General features: G+C 38.3%; 1 pseudogene; it reads left to right on the top strand.

Moving 5' to 3' along the window:
• Positions 270 to 25,151, top strand: Nlrp4d (NLR family, pyrin domain containing 4D; annotated as a pseudogene).

Below are 25,151 nucleotides of genomic sequence, written 5' to 3'. Positions count from 1 at the left end.
GTTGTACCAGTAACTGGTTAGCCATTCCCACAAGTTCTATATCACCATTACTCCAGGATATTTTGCTATAAAGGCATATACTAGGTTGAAGGTTTTGTGGCTGCACAACCTGCTACTTAAAAGAATGCTAAGGATGCTGATTATGTCCCTACACTTGGTGGAGCAAACCCTTTATGAGTTAAACCATTCCCCACCCCTTTTCCTTTTTAAAATTTTAACTAATTAATTTTCTAATGCAACTGCTTACCTGATTTTCCCACAGATACGTTCTGTTTCCTAATCCAGGTAATCATCTCTCTGAAGATGAGTCATCTTCATTAGACACGATGGCATCATTCTTTTCTGATGTTGGTCTCATGTGGTACTTGGAAGAGCTAAACAGGAAGGAATTTATAAAGTTTAAAGAATTCCTCAAACAGGAGATTTTGCAGTTGGGGCTGAAACAGATTTCTTGGACAGAAGTGAAGAAGGCATCTCGGAAAGACCTTGACAACTTACAGTTGAAACATTATGGAGAGAAGCAAACCTGGGATATGACCTTCAATATTTTCCAGAAGCTCAACAAGAAGGAGCTCATCGAGGGGGCAGAAAGAGAGATTGCTGGTGAGTTGGTGAATGCTTCTTTATGGTGAATGAGGATCATGTCATAGTTTTGACCACTGTTCTTCAAGTCCATCTACCATAGGACCAGCAGGGGGAAGGGGATATTCTTCTCCTTGAGGAAGGAGGCAACTTTAAATAGACATGAGATGTCTAGTCTGTGTGTTCAAATGTATGAGTGTATCATGCTTTAACATAGTTTGTTAAATATCTACCCAGGACTTTAGTTATGCTTGATCTAATCTAAACTGGAGGCTTAACTCTAGAGTGAAGAGGGATATTTAGGCTAGAAGCAACAGAAAACACCTGTAATAGAACATATTCATGGGGTCTAGGAAGGTTGATGAGTCTGTAAGGTGCTTGCTGTATAAACATGAAAAAACTACCTATGGATTTCCAAAACCACAAAAAAGTCAGGCATTGTACTAAGTTGGCTAGTCATCTCAGGAGTTTCTTAGCCAGCTTATAAAACCATCTCAAAAATGACATGGGGGTCCTGGGGAGATGACTCAGTGGTTAAAAATGCCTGCACTTTCAGGGTACCTAGGTTCTCTTTCCAGAATCTCCATGATGCTTCACAGTAACCTATAACTCCACATCCTGGCAGTCCAGTGTCTTATTCTATCCTCTGAGAGTACTTCACACAAATCGTGCACATAAATACATGCAGACAAATGAACACATTCAACCAAATAAAAAATATAAATATTCTTTTAAAGTGGATAGCAATTAAAGACACCCAATGTCAACTGCTTGTTTCCTCATGGACATGTATTTTACCTCCATGAACATCTTTTTCTTTTTTTTAAATTGTTATTAGATATTTTCTTCATTTACATTTGAAATGCTATTCCAAAAGCCCCCTATACTCTCCCACCACCCTGCTCCCCTACCCACCCACTCCCATTTCTTGGCCCTGGCATTCCCCTGTACTGGGCCAAATAAAGTTGGCAAGACCAATGGGCCTCTCTTTTCAATGATGGCTGACTAGGCCATCTTCTGCTACATATGCAGCTAGAGAAATGAGCTCTGGGGGGTACTGGTTAGTTCATATTGTTGTTCCACCTATAGGGTTGCATACCCCTTCAGCACATTGGGTGCTTTCTCTAGCTTCTCATTTGGGGGCCCTGTGTTCCATCCTATAGATGACTGTAAGCATCCACTTCTGTATTTGCCAGGCACTGGCATGGCCTCACAAGAGACAGCTATATCACAGTCCTTTCAGCAGCATCTTGCTGGCATATGCAATAGTGTCTGCATTTGGTGGCTGATTATGGGATGGATCCCCTGGTGGAACAGTCTTTGAATGGTCCATCCTTTTATATTAGTGCCAAACTTTTTCTCCGTAATGCATTCCATGGGTTTTTTGTTCCCTATTCTAAGGAGGTATGAAGTATCCATGTGTTGGTCTGCCTTCATCTTGATCTTCTGGTGTTTTGCAAATCGTATCTTGGGTATTCTAGGTTTCTGGGTTAATATCCAATTATCAGTGAGTACATATCAAGTGACTTCTTTTGTGATTGGGTTACTTCACTCAGGATGATATCCTCCAGATACAACCATTTGCCTAAAAATTTCATGAATTCATTGTTTTTAATTGCTGAGTAGTACTCCATTGTGTAAATGTGCCACATTTCTGTGTCCATTATCTGTTGAGGGACATCTGGGTTCTTTCCAGCTTATGACTATTATAAATAAGGCTGCTATGAACATAATAGAGCATGTGCCTTATTACCAGTTGGAACATCTTCTGGGTTCAGGAGAAGTATTGCTGGATCTTCCAGTAGTACTAAGTCCAATTTTCTCAGGAACTGCCAGACTGATTTCCAGAGTGGTGGTACAAGCTTGCAATCTCACCAGCAATGGAGGAGTATTCCTCTTTCTCCACATCCTCGCCAGCATCTGCTGTCACCTGAATTTTTGATCTTAGCCTTTCTGACTGGTGTGGAGTGGAATCTCAAGGTTGTTTCGATTTGCATTTCCCTGATGATTAAGGATGTTAAACATTTTTTTTTCAGTACAGTTTGCAAAACCAAGGGGCCTCTCTTCCCAATGATGGCCTACTAGGCCATCTTCTGCTACATATGCAGCTAGAGATACGAGCTCAGGGAGTACTAGTTAGTTCATATTGTTGTTTCAAATATAGGGTTGTAGACCCCTTCAGCTCCTTGGGTTGCAGAACCTTTCAGCACATTGGGTGCTTTCTCTAGCTTCTCCATTGGGGGCTCTGTGTTCCATTTTATAGATGACTGTGAGCATCCTCTTCTGTATTTGCCAGGCACTGGCATAGCCTCATATGAGACAGCTATAAGGGATCCTTCAGCAAAATCTTTCTGGCATATGCAATAGTGTCTGGGTTTGGTGGCTGATTGTGGGATGTATCCTTGGGTGGGGTGTTCTCTAGATAGTCCATCCTTTCTTCTTAGCTCCAAACTTTGTCTTTGTAACTCCTTACATGGGTATTGTGTACCCTATTTAAGGAGGAATGAAGTATATGCCCATTGGTCTTCCCTCTTCTTGATTTTCTTGTGTTTTGCAAATTGTATCTTGGATGTTCTATGTTTCTGGGCGAATATCCACTTATCAGTGAGTGCATACCTAATGACTTCTTTTGTGATTGGGTTACCTCAGATATATCCATTTGTCCAAGAATTTCATGAATCCATTTTTTTAAATAGCTGAGTAATACTCCATTGTGTAAATGTACCACATTTTCTGTATCCACTCCCCTGCTGAGGAACATCTGGGTTCTTTCCAGCTGCTATGGACAGCTGGAATTATAAATAAGGCTGCTATAAACATAGTGGAGCATGTGTTCTTATTACCAGTTGGATCTTCTTCTGGGTTTATGCCCAGGAGAGGTATTGCTGGATCTTCCGGTAGTATTATGTCCTATTTTCTGAGGAACCTCCTGACTGACTTTCAGGGTGGTTGTACAAGCTTGCAATCCCACCAGCAGTGGAGGAATGTTCCTCTTTCTCCAAGTCCTCACCAGCATCTGCTGTCACCTGAATTTTTGATCTTAGGCATTCTGACTGGTGTGAGGTGGAATCTCAAGGTTGTTTGGATTTGCATTTCCCTGATGATTAAGGATATTGAACATTTTTTTCAGGTGCTTCTCAGCCATTCGCTATTCCTCAGTTTAGAATTTTTTGTGTAGCTCTGAACCCCATTTTATGATGGGGCTATTTGAATTTCTGGAGTCCAGCTTCATATATTAGTCCCCTATCAGATTTAGGATTGGTAAAAATCCTTTCCCAATATGTTGGTGGCCTTTTTGTCTTATTGGCAGTGTCTTTTGCCTTACAGAAGCTTTGCAATTTTATGAGGTCCCATTTGTCAATTCTTGATTTTATAGCACAAGTCATTGCTCTTCTCTTTAGGAATTTTCCCCCTGTGCCCATATTTTTCGAGGCTTTTCCCCACTTTCTCCTCTATTAATTTCAGTGTCTCTGGTCTTATGTGGAGGTCTTTGATCCACTTAGACTTGAGCTTTGTACAAGGAGATAAGAATGGATTAATTTGCATTCTTCTACATGATAACCACCAGTTGTACCAGCACCATTTGTTGAAAATGCTGTCTGTTGTTTTTCCACTGGATGGTTTTAGTTCCCTTGTCAAAGATCAAGTGACCATAGGTGTATGGATTCATTTTGGGTCTTCAATTCTATTCCATTGATCTACCTGTCTGTCACTGTACCAGTACCATGCAGTTTTTTATCAAAATTGCTCTGGAGTACAGCTTAATGTCAGGCATGGTGACTCCACCAGAGGTTCTTTTATTTTTGAAAATACTTTTTGCTATCCTAGGTATTTAATTTTTCCAGATGAATTTGCAAATTGCCCTTTCTAATTCAGTGAAGAATTGAGTTGCAATTTTGATGGGTATTGCATTGAATCTGTAGATTGTTTTCAGCAGAATAGCCATTTTAATATTTTAATCCTGCCAATTCATGACCATGGGAGATCTTTCCATCTTCTCAGATCTTCTTCAATTTCTTTCTTCAGACACTTGACGTTCTTATCATACAGATCTTTCAAACTTCCTTAGTTAGAGTCACACCAAGGTATTTTATATTATTGTGACTATTATGAAGGTTGTTGCTTCTCTAATTTCTTTCTCAGTCCAATTATCATTTGTGTAGAGAAAGGCGATTGATTTATTTGAGTTCATTTTATATCCAGCTACTGCACTAAAGCTGTTTATCAGGTTTAGGAGTTCTCTGGTGGAATTTTTGGGGTCACTTATATATACTATCATATCATCTGCAAATAGTGATATTTTGACTTCTTCCTTTCCTATTTGTATCACCTTGATACCCTTTTGTTGTCGAATTGCTCTGGCTAGAACTTCAAGTACTATATTGAATATGTAGGGAGAAAGTGGGCAGCCTTTTCTAGTCCCTGAATTAAGTGGTATTGCTTCGAATTTCTCTCCATTTAGTTTGACGTTGCCTATTGGTTTGCTGAAGATTGCTTTTGTTATGTTTAGGTATGAAGCCTCCATTTCATGATTATTAAATTTATTTTAGACCTTTTTATATTCAATTTGACTTGCTTTTCCTCAGATTCCACTGATTGCCCAACCTTACTTTTATTGACAACTTTTTAACAATTATGTTGTATATTCTGCATACAGCATTTCAGTGTAAATGCTTCTGTGTGTTTGTGTTTTTCTGTGTGTGTATCATTGGGCTTTGCTCACAGTATTCTCCCACTATTACTCTCCCTTCTATTTTCAACTAGCCCCTACATCCTCTGAAACTGTACTCTCTTTTACTTTCATGCCATATATATGGGATGTTGTGTATGTTGAAAAACTTTTAAGGTAACATTTCAAATAATGCACTTATGCATGATTGTGTGTGAGTGAAGTACCTGCAGAGAGGCCAAAAATTCTGGAGTTATATCATAGGCTCTTGGGAGACACCTGTATATGCTAGAAATCATTCTCAAGAGTTCTTCCATAGTAGCCTTAACTTACAGATACATCTCTAACCACATTATTGTATATTTTTCATATCAGTGTGATGGTACCTGTTTTCATCATTATGTAGTCAATCTTATGTTGATAGTGATACCATTTTTAAATTTTGTGTTAAAATATCAATCATGTATAATGATTATCTGTTATATGCATCTGTGTATGTGGCAGGGGTTAATAGAGACTATAGTTAGAGTTTAGAGAGCCATGCATTCTGCCACACATAGTCATTGTTTCTACTATCCCAGTAGAGCAGTTGCACACAGCACAGGTGTGTCCAGAGTATTATTTATGAAAACCATGCTTTTGTTTTTGAAAGAATAATTCTTTATGTACATTGCAGGTCAAAGTGAACAATAAATAAATATGTAGCAAATTATAGAAAATATGGTTGCAGGGAGATAGGGAAGAGAGAGAGAGAGAGAGAGAGAGAGAGAGAGAATGAATAAAACATTATCAAATTAGTCCTCAAAATGTTCATTAGATATTGACTAGGGAACTCTCTTTAAGGTAGCCAACTAGTGTTTCCAAGCAGAGAATAGAGTATCCTCTCAGGTGATATTCCCAATTGACAACTTCTGAAAAAGCATGTGACAGTTTAATGGTATAACATTCTTGACACAGAGAAATGCAACTGTGCTGCAGGGCCAGTGAAAATATTCACACATTAACTAGTATTATTCTGGGCCCACAGCTTACAAACTCCTAAAATCATAAGGAGGCTGAATAAATGATTAAGTGGCTAGGATCATATTCCACTCCTCAAGAGTACCTGAGGTTAACTCCCAGCACACATGTTGGGCTACTCATTGATAGCTGTAATTCCAGCTGGGCAGCTGTAGGACTTAATTCCTCTGATCTCTACAGGAATCCATTAACACACACATCATTAAAAATAAATCTTTTTAATGATACATTTTGATAATTAAAATGTTATGGTCTTATATGGGTAAATGCTTAATTTGATATGTTGTGTATTTTCTTTCTCTTATTCTTACTTAGGACACCCAAAGTTATATAGAGCTCATTTGAAGACGAAGGTGACCCATTATGGTTTCAGAGCATTCAACATTAGTATTCAGGATTTCTTTAGGAAGGAATTCACCAAGGATGACTTTGATTATTTTGAGGACCTTTTCCTATCAAAGAGAACTGAAATGAAGCCACACGTGTTCCTGTATGTTAATATTGCTCTCCTTGAATCCCTTTAATATTTTCACATCTGTGCACTCAATCATGTCCTGCATTTTCTCAAATTTATCTGGTGTAGGAGAGATAAGGAGAGAGGTGTTCCTGTATGGTGTTGCTGGAATTGGCAAGACACTGTTGTTGAAGAAGTTTATGTTTGCCTGGTTGGAAGGTTTGGTGATTCAGGATAAATTTTCCTACATCTTCTACTTCTGCTGTCAAGATTTGAAGCAGTTGAAGACAGCTAGCCTGGCTGATCTGATCTCCAGTGAGTGTCCCAATCCCTCAGCTCCCATAGAGGAAATACTATCACAACCTGAGAAACTCTTATTTATCATTGACAGCTTGGAATGGATAGAATGTGATTTGTCAGAACAGGAATCTGAGCTGTGTGATAACTGCATGGAGAAGAAGCCAGTGAATATACAGATAAGCAGTTTGCTCAGGGGGAAGATTCTCCCTCAATCCTCTCTCCTTATCTCTGCTACCCCCAGATAAATTTGAGAAAATGCAGGACATGATTGAGTGCACAGATGTGAAAATAATAAAGGGATTCAAGGAGAGCAATATTAACATGTATTTCCACATCATGATCCGTGATAATAACAAAGTCCATGAAGCCTTCAGTTTTGGTGAGAGAAAATGAGCAGCTTTTCACTATATGTCAGGCTCCTGTGCTCTGCTGGATGGTGATTACTTGTCTTAAAAACGAGATAGAGAAAGGAAGAGACCCTGTCTCCATTTGTCAAAGTACCACCTCCCTGTATACCACTCACATCTTCAATTTGTTCATTCCCCAAAGTGCCCAATATCCAAGTAAGGAAAGCCAAGCTCAGCTTCAGAGCTTGTGTTCTCTGGCCACTGAGGGTATGTGGACTGGCACATTTATGTTTAGTGAGGAGGCTCTCAGAAGAAATGGGACCATGGACTCTGACATCCCCACACTGCTGGACATTGGAATGCTTGGAAAAATCAGGGAATCTGAAAACTTTTACATATTCCTCCACCCATCTGTCCAGGAGGTCTGTGCTGCCATATTTTATCTGCTAAAGAGCCATGATGGCCACCCTAGTCAGCATGTGAAATGTATAGAGACACTCATGTTTATGTTTCTAAAGAAAGTCAAAGTACAGTGGGTTTTTTGGGGGGCTGTTTCATCTTTGGTCTTTTACATAGGGCCTTAGAAGAAAAGTTAGAAATATTTTTTGGCTACAGTTTGTCCAAGAAAATAAAGGATAAGTTGTGTCAGTGCCTGAAAACCATAAGTAGAAATAAAAGCCTTCAAGAAGAAATTGATGGCATGAAATTTTTTTTCCTGTCTGTTTGAGTTGGATGATGAAGCCTTCTTAGTACAAGCAATGAACTGTATGGAACAGATTAGGTTTGTGACTAAGGATTATTCTGATATCATTATTGCTGCCTACTGCTTAAAGCACTGTTCTAAACTGAAGAAACTATCTTTTTCAACTGAAAATGTCCTGATAGAAGAACTCGATCAAAGCTATATGTAAGTTCCTTCACTGCCTTTCATTTCTGTACCATTTTCAGAATCTTTCCCCGTGTATTTATGCTTTATGTACATAGATTCAAAACTCACTTATACTGGTTGTCCAATGGCAAGTGCTCAGCCAAGAACAATATTTGTACAAACAACAAAAACAAACTTGATAGGTTCTCTGTATATGTGTTTTTATGTGTATGTATACACACACACACACACACACACACACACATATATATATATATACACACATATATGCATACATATATATATATACATATATATATATATATATATATATATATATATATATATATATACACACACACACACACACACATATATATGTATATGTCTTGCTTTCTATATCTATATGCTGGTACATAAGCACATGCACATATGTATATACATATCTATATATGTATATATGTGTGTGTATTTGTGTGTGCATGTAGAGTAAAAACAATGGCTGTCAACTTGATTGGTAATGGTACAAAATAGGGACAGGAAGGTGAAAGTAGTGATCTAATCCTTCTTCAATTAGATAGCGTTAAAAAACTTTAAAACAAAATAGAACTTTTAAGGAGGATAAGACAAGAAATTCACCTATTTGACAACATTTTTTTTTCTTTTTAAGATTTATTTATTTTATCTCCGTGCATCCATTTCAGTTCTCCTCAGACACACCAGAAGGGGGTATTGGATGCTATTGCGATAGTTGTGAGCAATCCCATGGTTGCTGGGACATGAACTCAGGACCTCTGGAAGAACAGCCACTGGTCCTAACTGCTGAACCATCCCTCCAGCTCCCAGTTTACACTTTTTTAAAATATTTTTTATTACATATTTTCCTCAATTACATTTCCAATGCTATTCCAAAAGTCCCCCATACCCTCCCTCCCACTTCCCTACCCACCCATTCCCATTTTTTTTTTTTTTGGCCCTGGTGTTCCCCTGTACTGGGGCATATACAGTTTGCATGTCCAATGGGCCTCTCTTTCCAGTGATGGCCAACTAGGCCATCTTTTGATACATATGCAATCTACAACAAACCAGTAGCCAACATCAAAGTAAATGGTGAGAAGCTGGAAGCAATCCCACTAAAATCAGGGACTATACAAGCTGCCCACTTTCTCCCTACCTATTCAACATAGTACTTGAAGTATTAGCCAGAGCAATTAGACAACAAAAGGAGATCAAGGGGATACAAATTGGAAAAGAGGAAGTCAAAATATCACTTTTTGCAGATGATATGATAGTATATATAAGTGACCCTAAAAATTCCACCAGAGAACTCCTAAACCTGATAAACAGCTTTGGTGAAGTAGCTGGATATAAAATTAACTCAAACAAGTCAATGGCCTTTCTCTACACAGTTTACACTTTTTTAAAGACTCATTTTTAATCTATGTGTCTGTGACTGCATGTTAGTCTCTACATATGTGGAGAAAGCTCCAATGGCCAGAAGATATCAGATCCCCTGAAGCTATAGTTAAATGCCAGATATGGCTTCTGGGATCCAAAATCTTATTCTTGGAAGAATCATGAGCATTCTAAAATTAACCACTAAATTTTCATACCTGAAACCTGTAAGGTAAGCTGCCAAGATGGTTCAGCAGATAAAAAATGCTTACCCTCAAGTCTGATGACCTAAGTTCAGTCGCTCATACCACAGGGTAGGAAACTTCCTGCAAGTTGTCCTTTGACCTCTACACACTTGGTATGACATGGACAAAGTAAGAAATGTTACAAGGCAAATTTGACTATCCTGTTAGATGCAAGGAAAGTAGGCAGAGAGGTCACATATATTAATAAAGATACATACTGAGTAAGTAGTGGCATCTGAAGCTTGAGTCAGAAAATCCTGGATCTAGGTTTTGATTCTAGGACTCTGGAATCTTGGCTCATTTTTCATTCCAAAACTACCAAGGTTAACTGTAAGGCATGATTTATCAAGTTCAATACTGCCAAGATATCTGGGTAATTGTCTCCTGCTGTGGAAGTGGTTAGCATAGGTGAAAGCCCTAGACAGGCCTGGTTGCCATTGTGTAGGATTCTAAGAATCCTCTGGCCTTTTCCCAGTAGTCATTAACTGCATGTCTACCCTCAAGCTATAACACCAGAATTTCATAGACCTTGCTAAATGTTTGGCTAAGAACTGCAACTATGAAATGACCTAAGCTGGCTACCGTTACACTGTATGGGCAGTCAGTTTGCTATATTTATGTGCTGTGAATTGCTTGACTTAACTTTTTGCAAAAGAGTAAAGCACTGGAAATTTTATCATGTGTTGATTTTCATTTTATGAGTATGACTTTTTCACTATATCTGTGCTTGTACACAGTGTGCATACAGTGCCTATGGTGGACAAAAGATGTGTCTGATAACCCTGGAATTATAGTTGCAAATGGTTGTGAGCTACCTTGTTGGTGCTGGAAACTGACCTTGGGAATTATGGGAAAAGAGTAAATGCTCTTAACCACTGAGCAATCTCTCCAGCTCCTTGAATTAACTTTCTAACAATGGAATGTATTCCATTCTCCTCTGTTACAGGGAAAAGGTACTTGACTGTTGGAATCATATGTGCTCTGGGTTCACAAGGAGTAAAGACATCAAGGTACTCCAAATAAAAGACACTCATTTCAAAGAGCAAGTCTTTCAGGTCTTGTTTGAATCTCTGAGGTACCCCAGCTTCACCCTTAAAGAACTTATGTAAGTTGAAAATTGACTTGATATAGTCCTGTCACAGAACTATCAAACTATTTTTCTCTTCATCTCTCAGCTAACTGTGTAATTTGAGGCATATACACTCTAAAGTGGAAACTCGCTGTCTTGGCACCACTAATGTCTGTTGCCAACCATTCTTCATTGAGGGCTGTCCCATGAATTGTAGGATGATGGAAGCATATGGGGGTCTCTAGATGCAAGTAGCTCCCTTATGTGACAGCCAACCTTGACTCCATATGTTTTTCAGCATTTCACATGGAAGGAAAAACTTACCCAGTTTGACAACTAGTGAGCTGGTACTGGGTTAAAATATTAATGATATGCTCATTATGTGATATAGAATCTTGTCAAAGATGAGAGCTCAGGCTTGTTGGAAACTGATGGGTACCTCTCTTTGTTCTGCAGGGTAAATAATGTGACCTTCTATGATGGTGAGCACATGTTCTTTGAGTTGATTCAGAACTGCAGTTTAGAGTGCTTGAACCTCAGCCGCTCAGCTCATTGCTCTCCCCCAGTGATGTGGAACTGTTGTGTAAAATCTTAATTCAGTCAGAGTGCAAGATGGAAAAACTGGTATAAGTCTTTGTGTTCTTCTAGCTCACTGACTCCCCACAAAGGAAACAACTTAATTTTGATCCATCATGCTGTGGAAAAGATGTCCTGATGTAAGGAATAACAGAGAAAAATGGTTTAATGAATTCAAATTTTCAGCATATAGGCTACTGTTGTAGGAAGCCAGTGTAGAAAATCAATCAATCAATCAATCAATCAATCAAACAAACAAACAAACAAAAACCCAGAAGCAGAGTCACATCACATGCACTATCAAGAGCAAAGAGCAATGGATTGATGTACACACGCTAGTGCTCAATTTACTTTCCCAACTCCTATACAAGTCCTGCTTCCTGAGGAATGATGTCTGTCTTACTACTTTAGTTAACTTTATCAAGTCCATAAATATGGCCTCAGGTCTTTTTCATCTAGAGAATTCCTTCAATGAGACTCCCTTTCAAAGTGATTCCAAGTTGTGTCAAGTTGACATTAAAATCATCACAGACTACCATTTTTAATTTGAGCACTTGTGTCCTTTTTTTCTATTGTTCATGTATAGACTTACTTTAAAACCTGATCACAGCTATCCAATGAGATGGATTAGTCGATTATGGCACTTGCTGCCAACCTTGCTATAACCTGAGTTCTATCCCAGGACCCACATGGAAAAAAGAATCAACTTCCACAAGTTTTCTTCTTTTGTTCCACATTCTCCACACTGTCTTTTGCATGCTATAGCATATGAAACAGTGCACACGTACCCAATGTAAATAAATAATGAAATTGATAATAATTTAAAATACTGCATTATTATGACCTTTTGTTGCTCTCCCAGAAGACCACAGTTCTATCCTTGGTCCCGGTTGTCTGTAACTCTAGTTCCAAAGGCTCTTACATCTTCTGACATCTACAAGAATGAGTTATGCATGTGGTACACAGATACACACAGGTGAAACTCTCACATGTAAAATAAAAATGCATGTCTAATTTAAATTTTACTTAAATTTAACTGATTATGGACTGTAAAATGTTAATTTCTAGATAGGTATATCCATTTTGGAAATCATGGCTTAAGTTTAGATTTCATAGCTTCTGACCTACCTTAGAACTTAGAACTCTTACTTGTGATTGTAAAGGCTATGGCTATTTGACTCCATTGGCTAAAACATGAGTGCCTCCTGAACCAATCATGGTAGATGTTCATATTTGAAAATTTGAAATTCTGACTGTCACTTAGCTGGGTAGATACATGTAGCTATTGATCGTGTCTAGATGAATCTCAGATATTGTAGGTGTCATGACTTTGATTCAAAAGGTGTCACGTGCTTCACATATCAAGTTCATTTATGGGCAGGACTGTGGTATTAGAGGCAAGGAAAGTGGTTCCTGGTTAGCAGTTAGTGACAGAAAAGGGAGGCAGGAACGAATATGTAGAACTACAGTTCTTAATTTATGCACTTTTATCCTGTTTTCCAGCCACAGAAACAATTTTTCTGTATGGTTGTATGATAATTATGCTTCTGGTTTCGAATGATTAAGTTTATTGAGTTATATAGCAAGAAAATACCAAGTAATAAGTAACAGAAAGTAGCCACAGATAGTTAGCAAATTATCATCAAACTCACACATCATCAGAGTAGTCTAAGATCACCCAATGAGATAGAAAACTAAAGATTACATCATATCGAAGAGTGCACACATCTAGCAGATTGATGAGGGAATCTTCACTGATGCAGTCAGAGGGAAACCCTGACCTCCTGTCCTGCGATGAAGAACAGGGTGTACATATTGGGTCCTAGGTAAATGTAGATTCAGTAGCAAAAAAATAATTTCTGCAAATAGCATGAGCAAACAAGTTGCTTTGGTTCATCCATCAGAAGTATGTAGGCAGGGTGTGGTGTCTTGATAAAGTCCTGCTAGAATTCCCCACTGAGAGTACTAGGCAGAGAAGACAATTCTCTCCACCTGTGAATTCTTTCCTTCTTTCTCTTTCTTGCTGTATTTCATTATCACGTTGTGGTATAACCAGTAGTAACTTTGGTTGGTACTGTCTTGCCTTAGAGCCATTATCAGTTTTACTCTGGTTGTGTGACTTTTATCCCCACTTCTTATTACAGATCCAGAAGGACCAGCCCATTCCTGGACAAAGAGTCATAGAGGACATTTGCAGTAAACATGCTGGTGTCTGGAACAAGAATGAGCTACTTACTAGCAGCATTCAAGTCCACCAAGCTTCAACATCACATCACAATTTCCCAATGTAGCATACATTACATCCAGTAACTCAAGGGCTTCACATGAATACATACACCAAAAATAAATATAATATTTAAGCTCAGCTGGGAAGATCACTGTGTGGGTTAAGAGCACTTCCTGATCATTCAGAGAACCAAGGTTTAAGTTCTGTCCCAGCACTAACAGTCCATACTCAAAGCTTAAAACCAGTAATGACTCTAGTGCTAGAGAACATGACACCACCCATCTTGTCTGTCAAGGCACCAACCACACATTTTGATGCACACATATAGATTCAAGTAAACACTCACCCAAATTAAAAATAAATCAAGAATTTTCAAGTTCTGTGATGTCCCAAGCCTTCAGGAGTATAAGAGGGGAAAATGTCAGGAAGACCAATGAATATATTATCCTTTACCTACAGAGTAGCACACTGTAAACTTTCTCCTGATGACTGCAAGAGCTTTGCCTTTGTCCTGATGAGGAGCAAGAGTTTAAAGGATCTTAATTTGGCATGCAACAACTTGGGCCAGGGGATATCTTCACTGTGCAAGGCTTTGTGCCACCAGGACTGCATTCTGAAATACTTAGTGTAAGTGGCCCCAGATGGTGGGGTTCAGTGCGGAGAAATACGGAAATAATTTAAACTTTGCCTCTAGTTTCTAAGATCTTCCAGTTGTGTGGCTGGGGAAATGGCTCAGTGGGTAGGAATATTTTCTATGCTCAGAGTAGCAGCATTCAATATCTATAATCCTAGAACTGAAGAATGAAGGTAGGTGGGTACTAGAACTCAAGGATTAGCCTCATTGATGAGTCCCAGGATCAAAACAAGGCAGAGAGCAACAGAGGAAGGGGTATCGGCATCATCCTCCAGCCTCTAAGCATAGGAATACACATGAAAAATACACATTGTTAGATTTCTGAGGCAACATAGAAACACAGGGACAGACTAATATACTGAACACTAATCTCAACCTACTAGACTGTTTAGTCTTCCTGTGGGAAAGGGATGACTGTGTAAGATCGCTGTGATTCTTTTCGTTTGTTTTGTTTTGCTTTGTTTTTTTGAGACAGGGTATCCCTCTATAGCCCTGGCTGTCCTGAAACTCTTGTTGTAGACCAGGCTGGCATCAAATGCATAAATCCACCTGCTTCTGCTCCTAAGTGCTGAGATTAAAGGAATGCACCACTGCTGTGTAGCAATAGCTATGATTCTTGATTGGGGTGATGTGAAAGTACTGTTTGCATCCATAATGGGCTAGGGCAGTTACCCAGTCTCTCATTCCTTGTGCTTAAAATACATCCAAAGTGTACTTGAGCAGTTATGCATTCTTTCTTTCTTTGAATTGCCAGTTTTTGTATTGACTTGGTGACTGGAGGTAGGTCATCTATACAAATCCTGTCCAGAGACCAAGGCATTCTCAGACACCACGCAGACAAATTATTTATTTATAATATCTTCCCACATATACAGTCCTGTTGCAGAAATTTTAAACCACAAACCTAAGAAATAGAAAATCACATGGGCCTGGAGAGATGGCTAAGTGGTTAAGAAAACAGGCATTGCTCTTTCTGAGGACCCTTTTGTCTCCTCTCATCTAATTTAACAAACACTTGTAGCTCTAGGTCTGAGGAATCAAACATTCTCCATAGGCACTCTCACTCACATGGACAGAGCCATACATAGCACACACAAATGTTCAGAGTTAAAGATAATATCGTTGGAACACCAACTCATGTACACATACATCATGGTTGGTTTTACATCCTTGTAGTTCTTACTGTGCAGGAGACTGAGATAGAATTTCAGGTTCAACCTTCAAACAGCCCACATAAAGGTGGAGAGAGCCAACTCCACAAAACTGTTTTGATTTCCAAATGCATACTATAATATGTATTTATATACATCATACACACACATACTCAAAAATATTCATTTTAAACTTATTAATTGGTTCAGAACTTAACATATGTAGAAGTTTCTTATTGAGATTGAGTAGTCAACATGGTACTACAGTTATTTGGTGTTTAAATTGTACATTAGAAGAAGACGGAAGGAGTTTGAAACTACCACACAGGAGAGTTTGGACAGGATTGGACATATGCTGAACTGAAACAATGTACAGAAAGGTCTTGAGTACCTGTGGATTTTTGCATTCGTAGTAACACTGACCCCACATGCACATACATCCCTGTTACCCATAGATACCAAGGAAGGAATACATGTATGAAATTTCAAAGGATTGTAGACTAGCCTAAGACTATATAGAAAGCACATAGAGGTGTGTCAATAACTTGTTCTTGGAATGCAGAATGGACTATCAGTTTGGACATTCACAGAGTACAATGCTTATGAATCTCTTGATCTCATTTCATACTGAATGTACCTCTTTTTAAACTGTTGATAGAGTAAATGAGTAGGGTAGCATGGGAGAAATTAAGCTCTTTTTGACCTTAGCAGCTTAAGATGATTTAGAGATTTGAAAGGGGCCCAGTGATTTGTTTTTCATATTGTAAATTCCTAAATATTTCATATTATGGTGCTTATTACTAGCTGTCAACTTGCACAATGTAGACTCACCTGATAAATGACTCTCAAGGTAAAAAAATCTTTATCAGGTGAGTTTATGTGCAGGCCATTGAGTAATTGTCTTGATTATGTGAATTGGTCTGTGAAGATCAAGCACATCACATACAGAACCATTACCCCGACTTTGGGACCTGGATTATAGAATAGTGGAAAATATAGGCATACACATATGAATCCTCTGTGCCCTTGACTCCAGATATGATGTGACCAGCTGTTTGAAATTTCTATCCTCATGACTTCAGACACTCAGAGTACAATATCGAATAGTGACCTAAATTAGATCCTCTTCCTCCAAATTGAGTTTTGTAAGGTTAATTTTTATTACATCAACAGAATTGAGACTAAAACACATACACTTTTTTTCATATATATTTTTATACAGTTTATTACACAAGACAACATAGGTATGTTTGCCTATATTGCAATAATCATGTAGCTTTAAAAAGTATCACTGTGACAGTAACTTAGGCATCCTTAGTATACAGGATTTAGGTTAGCTTTGGATAAGATCTGAAAATATAAGCATTTTCAAGGATTTATTCAGATTCAATGCTAGATCTGATGTGAATTGTAAGAAATGTAGGGAGAGTGGTTAGAATAAGCCAGAAGTTTCTCCTCTTGCTTGAATATTCTATTAGAGTTATTATTTGTAACATTGTGGAAATGATACATTTTCCCTCTTCAGTTCTACAGGTTGAACAACTGCTCCCTCAGTGAACAATGTTGGGACTACCTTTCTGATGTTCTTAGTCAGAACAAAACTCTGAGACATCTAGAAATCAGCGTCAATGACCTGAAAGATGAAGGACTGAAGATTCTCTGTAAGGCTCTGACTGTGTCCTAGAGTCACTAAGGTAGGTTTCCTTGAGCTTAGCCTTGGGGGCCTTAAGAGTCTTTAGTGTTTAAATCTGAGAATAACCAGGGTAGAGACACTTACTTGTGGTTCCTGAAGACCCTTAGTTTAGGGCAAATCTGTGTCTTGACATCTGTGTTATGTTTTGGTATGTGATGGGCAGCTGCTCAGGATATAGACACAAGGGACTGAGAGAAAATAAGGACTTATAACTTGAGACCAGAGGATGGTTAAGGTGTTTAGAGTAGGTTCTAGAAGATGAATAGAGGTTTTTTTTTTTTTTTTCACTGTGACTGTGATGCTGTGATGAAATATCTAACATAAGCAACTTAAGTGATGGAGGATTCATAGTAAGTCATGTTATGGAATGGTCTCATCTCTACTATGAGGGAAAAATATATGGTTAGAGTACTGGCAGGACTGTGGATAAAAATTCTTCTCATCTTTATGGATCTGGAAGCAGAGTGTAGAAGAACTTTTGGAGAGAAAAAGAAGTGTGTGGGAATTGGTAGAACACTGTTATCTCGTCTGTTGTGAAATCTCAGGGTCACAACATTTTTGTCCTTACTAGAAAGGGTTTAAGGAACAACAACAACAACAACACACAATGTATAATGTTTTTTCCATGTATTGATCTCTTTAAAAAAAACACGATGATGTCATATAGGATATATATATATTTTTAAACTAAGTACAAACACCATTTTTAATTTGTCATCAACCTTTGTATTTTGCAATGCTATTTTAAATGTTTTAAATCATATCATTTATATTTTAATAAACAAGACCTTTACATGTTAATTTTAAGTAAGACAAAGATGTATAAAAGATTACTGAAAATATACAACATTTTTAGGAGCTTGTAACTATATACGTTGTTTCTATATATACAATCTTATACCTTTTATATGTATATACATATACATGTAGGTGTTCCATGTGTATTTTATATAGAACAGTAGAATTGTACCATTTCAATATTTTCTTTCTTTCATTTATTAATTTGTTTGTTAATTATTCATTAATTCATTCATTCATTCATTCATTTATTTATTTTAAATCATTGTTCTTTAATTTTTTTACAGTCCTATTGTTTTCCACCTCCAAGTCTGCCCTCTCCACTGTTCCTCATTCCATACCTCCTCAACCCTGTCACCAAGAGAATGTTCCCACCCCCAACCACCACCCCACTAGACTTCTAAACTCCCTAGAGTCTCTCAAGGGGTAGGTGTCTCTTCTCTCATTGAAGCCAGACCAGGCAGTTCTCTGCTGTATATGTGTCTGAGCCTCATATCAGCTGCTGTATGCTGCCTGGTTGTTGGCTCCGTGTCTGAGAAATCTCAGAGGTTCAGATTAGTAGAGTCTTTTGGTCTTCCTATGCAGGTGCCCTACTCCTCAGCTTCTTCCAGCATTTCTTTAATCAACCACAGGGGTCCTTGGCTTTTGTCCATTGCTTGGGTATAAGTATCTGCATCTGATTCCTTCTGCTACTCGTTGGGCTTCTTGGAAGAGAGCTATGCTAGACTACTGTCTGTAAGCACACCATAAGATCAGTAATAGTATCAGACCTTGGAGACTCCCCTTGAGTTGGATTCCAATTTGGGTCTGTCACTGGACCTCCTTTACCTTAGTTTTTCTTCATTTCTTTCCCTTCCGGTCTTTTATACAGGAACAAATCTCTGTTAGTGTTTTTGACTGTGGGATGGCAACTAGATCTCTCCATTTTCTACTGGAGATGAACTCTACAAGTTCCCTCTCCCCACTGTAGGGCATTTCAAATAAGGTCCTTACCTTTGAGTTCTGAGCATTTCTCACCTCCCAGGTCTCAGATGCATTCTATTCCCCCCTCCCCCCAAACTCCTACTTCCAAGGTTGCTTGTTTCAATTTTATTGGCTAGCCCTCAGTTCTTCAGTCCTATTACCCCTCCAATAACTGATCATGTCATCCTTTTCCTCACTCTGTCTTCTTTGCACCAAAATCTCTCCCCTCTCTCTGCCCTCTGTGATTGCTTTCTTCTCCCTCCCAAGTGGGATTGAGGCATCCTCACTTGAGCCCTTCAGCTTGTTAACCTTCTTGAGTTTGGTGGATTATATCCTGGGTATTCTGCACTTTTTTTTAAAGATAATATCTGCTTATTAGTGAGTATATATCACACATGTCCTTTTGGATCTGTGTTACCTCACTCAGGATGAAATTTTCTACTTCCATCCATTTGTCTGAAAAACTCGGGATGTCCATACTTTTAATATCTGAGTAGTATTCCATTGTGTAAACGAACCACATTTTGTAAGCATTCTTCTATTCTCAGAGATGTGTGTTGATTTTAGTGGGATTGACTCAAGTATGTCTGCATTTAATTTGATATTGGCTGTTTGTTTGCTATATTTTGTTTTTATTATGTTTAGATATGAACCTTGAAATTGTGACTTCTCTAATACTTTTAACATGAAGGGGGTTTGTATTTTGTAAAATGCCTTTTCAGCATCTAATGAGATGTTCCTGTGATTTTTTTCCTTTGAGTTTCTTTATATAGTGTATTACATTAAAGGATTTTTATATATTGAACCAAACTTGCATCCCTGGGATGGCACCTACTTGATGGTAATGAATGATAGTTTTGATGTGTTCTTGGATTTGTTTTGTGATAATTTGATTGAGTATTTGTGCATCAGTATCATAAGTGAAATTTATCTAAAGTTCTCTTTTTTTTCACTTTGGTGCTTTTGTGGTATAGGTATCAGAATAATTGTGGCTTCATAGAATGAACTGGATAATATTTCTTCTGTTTCCGTTTTATGGAATAGCTCAAGGAGTATTGGTATTAGCTCTTATTTGAAGGTCTGGTAAAATTCTATACTAAAGCAACCTGGCCCTAGGCTTTTGTTGGTTGGGAGGTTTTTAATGATTTCTTATATTTCCTTAGGGTATATAGGACAGTTTAGAAAGTTTACCTGCTCTTGATTTAACTTTGATACGTGACAGCTGTCAAGAAAAAACATCCATTTCACCAAAATTTTCCAGTTTTGTTGAGCACAGGATTTTGTAGTAGGATCTAATGGTGTTTGGGTTTCCTCGGTTTTAATTGTTATGTGTCTCTTATCATTTCTGATTATGTTAATTTAGATACCGTCTCTGTACCCTTTAGTGAATTTGGTTATGGGCTTATGTCTTGTTGATTTTCTTTAAAGAATCAGCTTTTGGTTTTGTTGTTTCTTTGAATAATTCTCTTTGTTTCAATTTGGTTGATTTTGGACCCAAATTTGACTATTTTCTGCCATCTACTTCTCTTGGGTGTGTTTGCTTCTTTTTATTCTAGAACTCTCAGGTGTTCTGTTAAGTTGCTAGTGTATGATCTCTCTAATTTCTTTACCAGTTCACTTAGTGCTATGAATATTCCTCTTAGCACTGTTTTCATTGTGTCCTATAACTTTGGGTATGGTGTGTGATAATTTTCATTGAATTGCGGGAAGTCTTTAATTTCTTTCTGTATTTCTTCCCTATGTTATCATTGAGTAGAGAGTTTATCAGTTTTTATGGGTTTGCGGGTTTTCTCTTGGGTTTGTTTTTGAGGAACAGCCTTAAGCCTTTGTGATATGATAGGATGCATGGGATTATTTCAGTCTTCTTGTATTGGTAGAGACTTGTTTTGTGACTGATTATATGGTCAGTTTGGAGAAGGTACCATGAGGTCCAGAGAAAAACATTCTTTAGTTTTAGGATGGAATATTCTGTAGATATGTATTATATCCTTTTGGTTCATAACCTCTATTAGTTTCACTGTGTCTCTGTTCAATTTCTGTTTCATTAACCTGTCCATTATGGGGAGAGGGGTGTTGAAGTCTCCCACTATTATTGTGGTGGGTTTCATTGTGTGTTTTGAGTTTTAGTATAGTTTATGAATGCCAGTGGCCTTATTTTGGGGAATATATGTTCAGATTTGAAACTTACTCTTGGTTGATTTTTTTCTTTCATGAGTATGAAATATCCGTACCTACCTATCTTGATAACTTTTTGTTGAAAGTCTATTTTATTGAATATTAGGATGGCAACTTCCGGTTGTTTCTTGGGAGCATTTGCTTGGAGGACTATTTTCTAGCCTTTTACTCTGAGGTAGTGTCTGATTTTGTTATTGAGGTGAGTTTATTGTATGCTGTAAAATGTTGGTTTCTCTTTGTGTATCCAGTCTGTTAGCTTCTCTTTTTATTGGGGAATTGAGTCTGTTATTATTGAGAGCTATTAAAGATATAAGATTGTTACTTCCTCTTATGTTTGTTATTATAGGTGGCATTATGTGCATGTGATTCTCTCTTTATGGCTTTGTTGTGAGATGATTAATACCTTGTTATTTCTTTGATGTATGTACCCTCCTTGTGTTGGAGTTTTCCTTCTAGAACCCCTGTAGGGATTGGATTGGTAGATAGATATTGTTTGAATTTTTTTTTCCTGGAATATTTTGGTTTGTCCATCTAAGTTGAATTATGGTTTTGTTGGGTATTGTAGTCTGGTCTGGCATTTGTGTTCTCTTAGGGACTCATGACCTCTGTTTAGGCTCTTCTGGCTTTCAGTATCTCTTATGAGAAGTTTGGTGCTATTCTGATATGTATGCCATCATATGTTATTTGGCCTTTCCCCTTGTTGCTTTTAATATTCTTTTTTGTTGTTGTTGTTACTCTTTGCATTTAGTAATTTGATTATTATGTGACATGAGGCTTTTCTTTTCTGGTTTCTTTGGTGTTCTACAGAATTCTTTTCTAGTTTTGACCATCTCTTTCTTTAGGTTGGGGACGTTTTCTTCTAAGATTTTCTTGAAGATGTTTTTGGATCCTTTGATCTGGGAATCTTGGTTCCCCTTTATTCTTATGGTTCTTAGATTTGGTCTATTCTTTGTGTCCTAGATTTCCTGGATGTATTTGGTTAGGAGGTTTTTATGTTTTGAATTTCCTTTGACTGTTGTGTCAATTTCCTCTAAGGTATCTTCTATACATAAGATTCTCTCTTCTATCTCTTGTATTCTGTTGGAGATGTTCACATCTGTACTTCTTGATCTTTTTCCTAGGTTTTCCTTTTCAATGGTGCCATCCATTTGTGCTTACTTTATTGTCTCTACTTTCAGTTTTAGGTCTTGGACTGCTTTGTTCAATTCCTTCACCTGTTTGACTGTGTTTTCCTGTATTTCTTTAACGTATTTATTTCCTCTTTAAGGGCTTATATCTCTTTATGTGTGTTTTCCTGTATTTCTTTCTGTTAGTTATTTATATCCCCTTTGAATGACTCTATTATCTTCATGGGATATAATTTCAGTTCAGTTTCCTGATTTTCATATATGCTGGTATATCCAGGCCTTCCTGTGGTAGGAAAAGTGGGTTCTGATGAATATACCAAAGTATATTGGCTTCTATTGCTTATGTTCTTTTTCTTGCCTCTCACCATCCATCGGGTTATTTTTGTTTGCTGTTAACTGGTCTGGGTGTCTCTGTCTTGAGCCTGATTTCTATGTGCCTAGGTTGCTACAGGTCTCCTGGGAGGCCTGTGGCCCTTGCTGTAGCAGAACTTCTGTGAAGCCTTCAGACTGTGGTGTTTTAATAGGGGCATGTATGCCAGTGAGCTGTTGTCCTGTCTGCAGAGGCTCTCATGGGAAGTCATCAGACTGTGGGGTCTGTCACGCTGTGTGCAGTAGAAATCTACTGAGGGCTTTGGACCAGTAGGTCTGTTGCCCTGCTTGTAGTGGAACTCCTGGGAGGCCTTTAGACTCTGTAGTCTTCAGATGAACACAGAAGCTGTTGATCTTCCCTGGAAGAAGGCACACGAGGGAAGGGGTGTCGGGTTGGAGGAGGAGTGAGGGATTTGGAGGGTGTTGTCCCAAGTCTGCTGGGCTCCTTGGGGTTTCAAGCTGCTGTAGTTGTTTGGCAGGTTCCCTTACTCATTGCCCTACATGCAGTTGACCTCTTGTGAGGCCTGCAGACTATAGTGTCTTCAGAGGAGCAGACAAGTTTGTATTCACCATACAGGATATAGTTTAAAGACATTAATAGTATCTGTGATTTGGCAGCACTTTAAAGAATGAAGAAAAAGTAGTTCAAAAGTATAAACCACTTGATGTCTCTAAAAATACTATGTATTTAAAAATCCATTGGGAGAGCAAACATCAGTTTTTTTCCAATGGAAAGAATCTCAGTATATCACCCATGCTCTAAGGCAGGTCCCTACTCAGTCTATTTTGGCCAACACACAATAGACTCTAGGTTTTATGTGAAATACTTGGTTGGCTTGGCCATAATGCACTACAATGAGACACCACATTATCTTTCTTCCCTTGATGTACTATGTAAACCTTGAAAGGTGTAGAGTAATGACTCCCACTCTGCCTTACCCATGTTGTTGGTTACCAATAGTGCCTCATTCCATTTTTATGAGTTACCTATAGTCAATCATTGCTCAAGAGCTGTCTCCTGTGAGGGCTTTTCCACTGCCTGGCAAATACAGAAGAAGATGCTCACAGTCATCTATTGGATAGAACACAGAGTCCACAATGAAGGAGCTAGAGAAAGTACCCAAGTGTGGGAAGCCATCGCAGAATGGCAGTTACAGAGTGGCAGTTACAGAGTGGCAGGTGCAGAGTGGCAGGTGCAGAGTGGCAGTTGCAGAGTGACAGTTGGCTATTGCTGGCCACCACACATACATAGGCAGTAAAGGTTCTTTTGCCAAGATGAGGTTTTGAGAATTAACCAAAGTTAACCAATCAGATGAAAGACAAGTTAACCAATCAGATGAGAGACAAGTTAACCAATCAGATGAGAGAGAATGCCTCTCCTACGCCTATATAAGCAGCACCAGTTCTGGGCTTGGGGTCACTTCGCCTCTGCAATCAAGCTCTCCCAATAAACATCTGTGGAAAGATCCTGTTGCAGAGTCTTTCTTCCTGGCCAGTCGGGCACGCACAAGACCCAAGGAGTTGAAGGGGTCTGCAACCCTATAGCAGGAAAAACAATATGAACTAACCAGTACCCCCAGAGCTTGTTTCTATCTGCATATGTAGCAGAGGATGGCAGAATCGGCCATCAATGGGAGGAGAGACCCTTGGTCTTGCGAAGATTATATTTCCCACAGTATAGGGAAATGCCAGGGCCAGGAAGCAGGAGTGGGTGGATTGGGGAGCAGAGGGAGGGGGAGAGTATAGGGGATTTTTCAGAGAGCAAACTAGGAAAGGGGATAACATGTGAAATGTAAATGAAGAAAATATCTAATAAAAAGGAAATAAAATAAATAAAATTAACACAGAAAAAAAACGAGTACTATTTAACACTATTATTTTAACTTTAAAAAGATTTTTGCTTCACCTAATTTGTGTGTGTTTCTGAGTTTTGTGCATGCAAGTCCTTGAGTAGGCTGCAAGAGGGAATCTGTTCACCTGGAACTGGAGTTACAGGTGCTTTTGAGCTCTCTGACATAGATTCCAGCAATCAAACCTGTGTCTTCTTCAAAAAAAGTGTGATCTTAAACTCTGAGCCACCTCTCCATCCCTCGGTCTTAACTTTCATTACTGGGTACTGTGGTTGATTTTCTATGCCAGTTAAAAATCTGAGTGTGTGTGGTTTACTTAAATTTTATTGTCAATTGACCAATTAGAACATGATATTTTTTCTGAATCACCTAGTGTTATTTTCAGTTTCAGGCATCACTAAGACTTAGGAAATATTTCTTCTTCAGATCAGGGAGTAACCACTGTATTGTGAATTTTCTCTTGCAGTATGGTACATTGTTTTATCACCTCTAGTGGCTGCCAGGACTTGGCTGAAGTCTTAAGAAAAAAACAGAAGCTAAAGTGCTTAGATGTTTCCAACAATAAGCTTGAAGACTCTGGTGTAAAGCTGCTGTGTGAGGCTATGGAACATCCCAATTGCCACTTAGAAGATCTTGGGT

Source organism: Mus musculus, chromosome 7 (assembly GCF_000001635.26).
Source record: "Mus musculus strain C57BL/6J chromosome 7, GRCm38.p6 C57BL/6J".
Lineage (NCBI taxonomy): Eukaryota > Metazoa > Chordata > Mammalia > Rodentia > Muridae > Mus > Mus musculus.
This window is presented reverse-complemented; position numbering and strand designations above follow the sequence as displayed.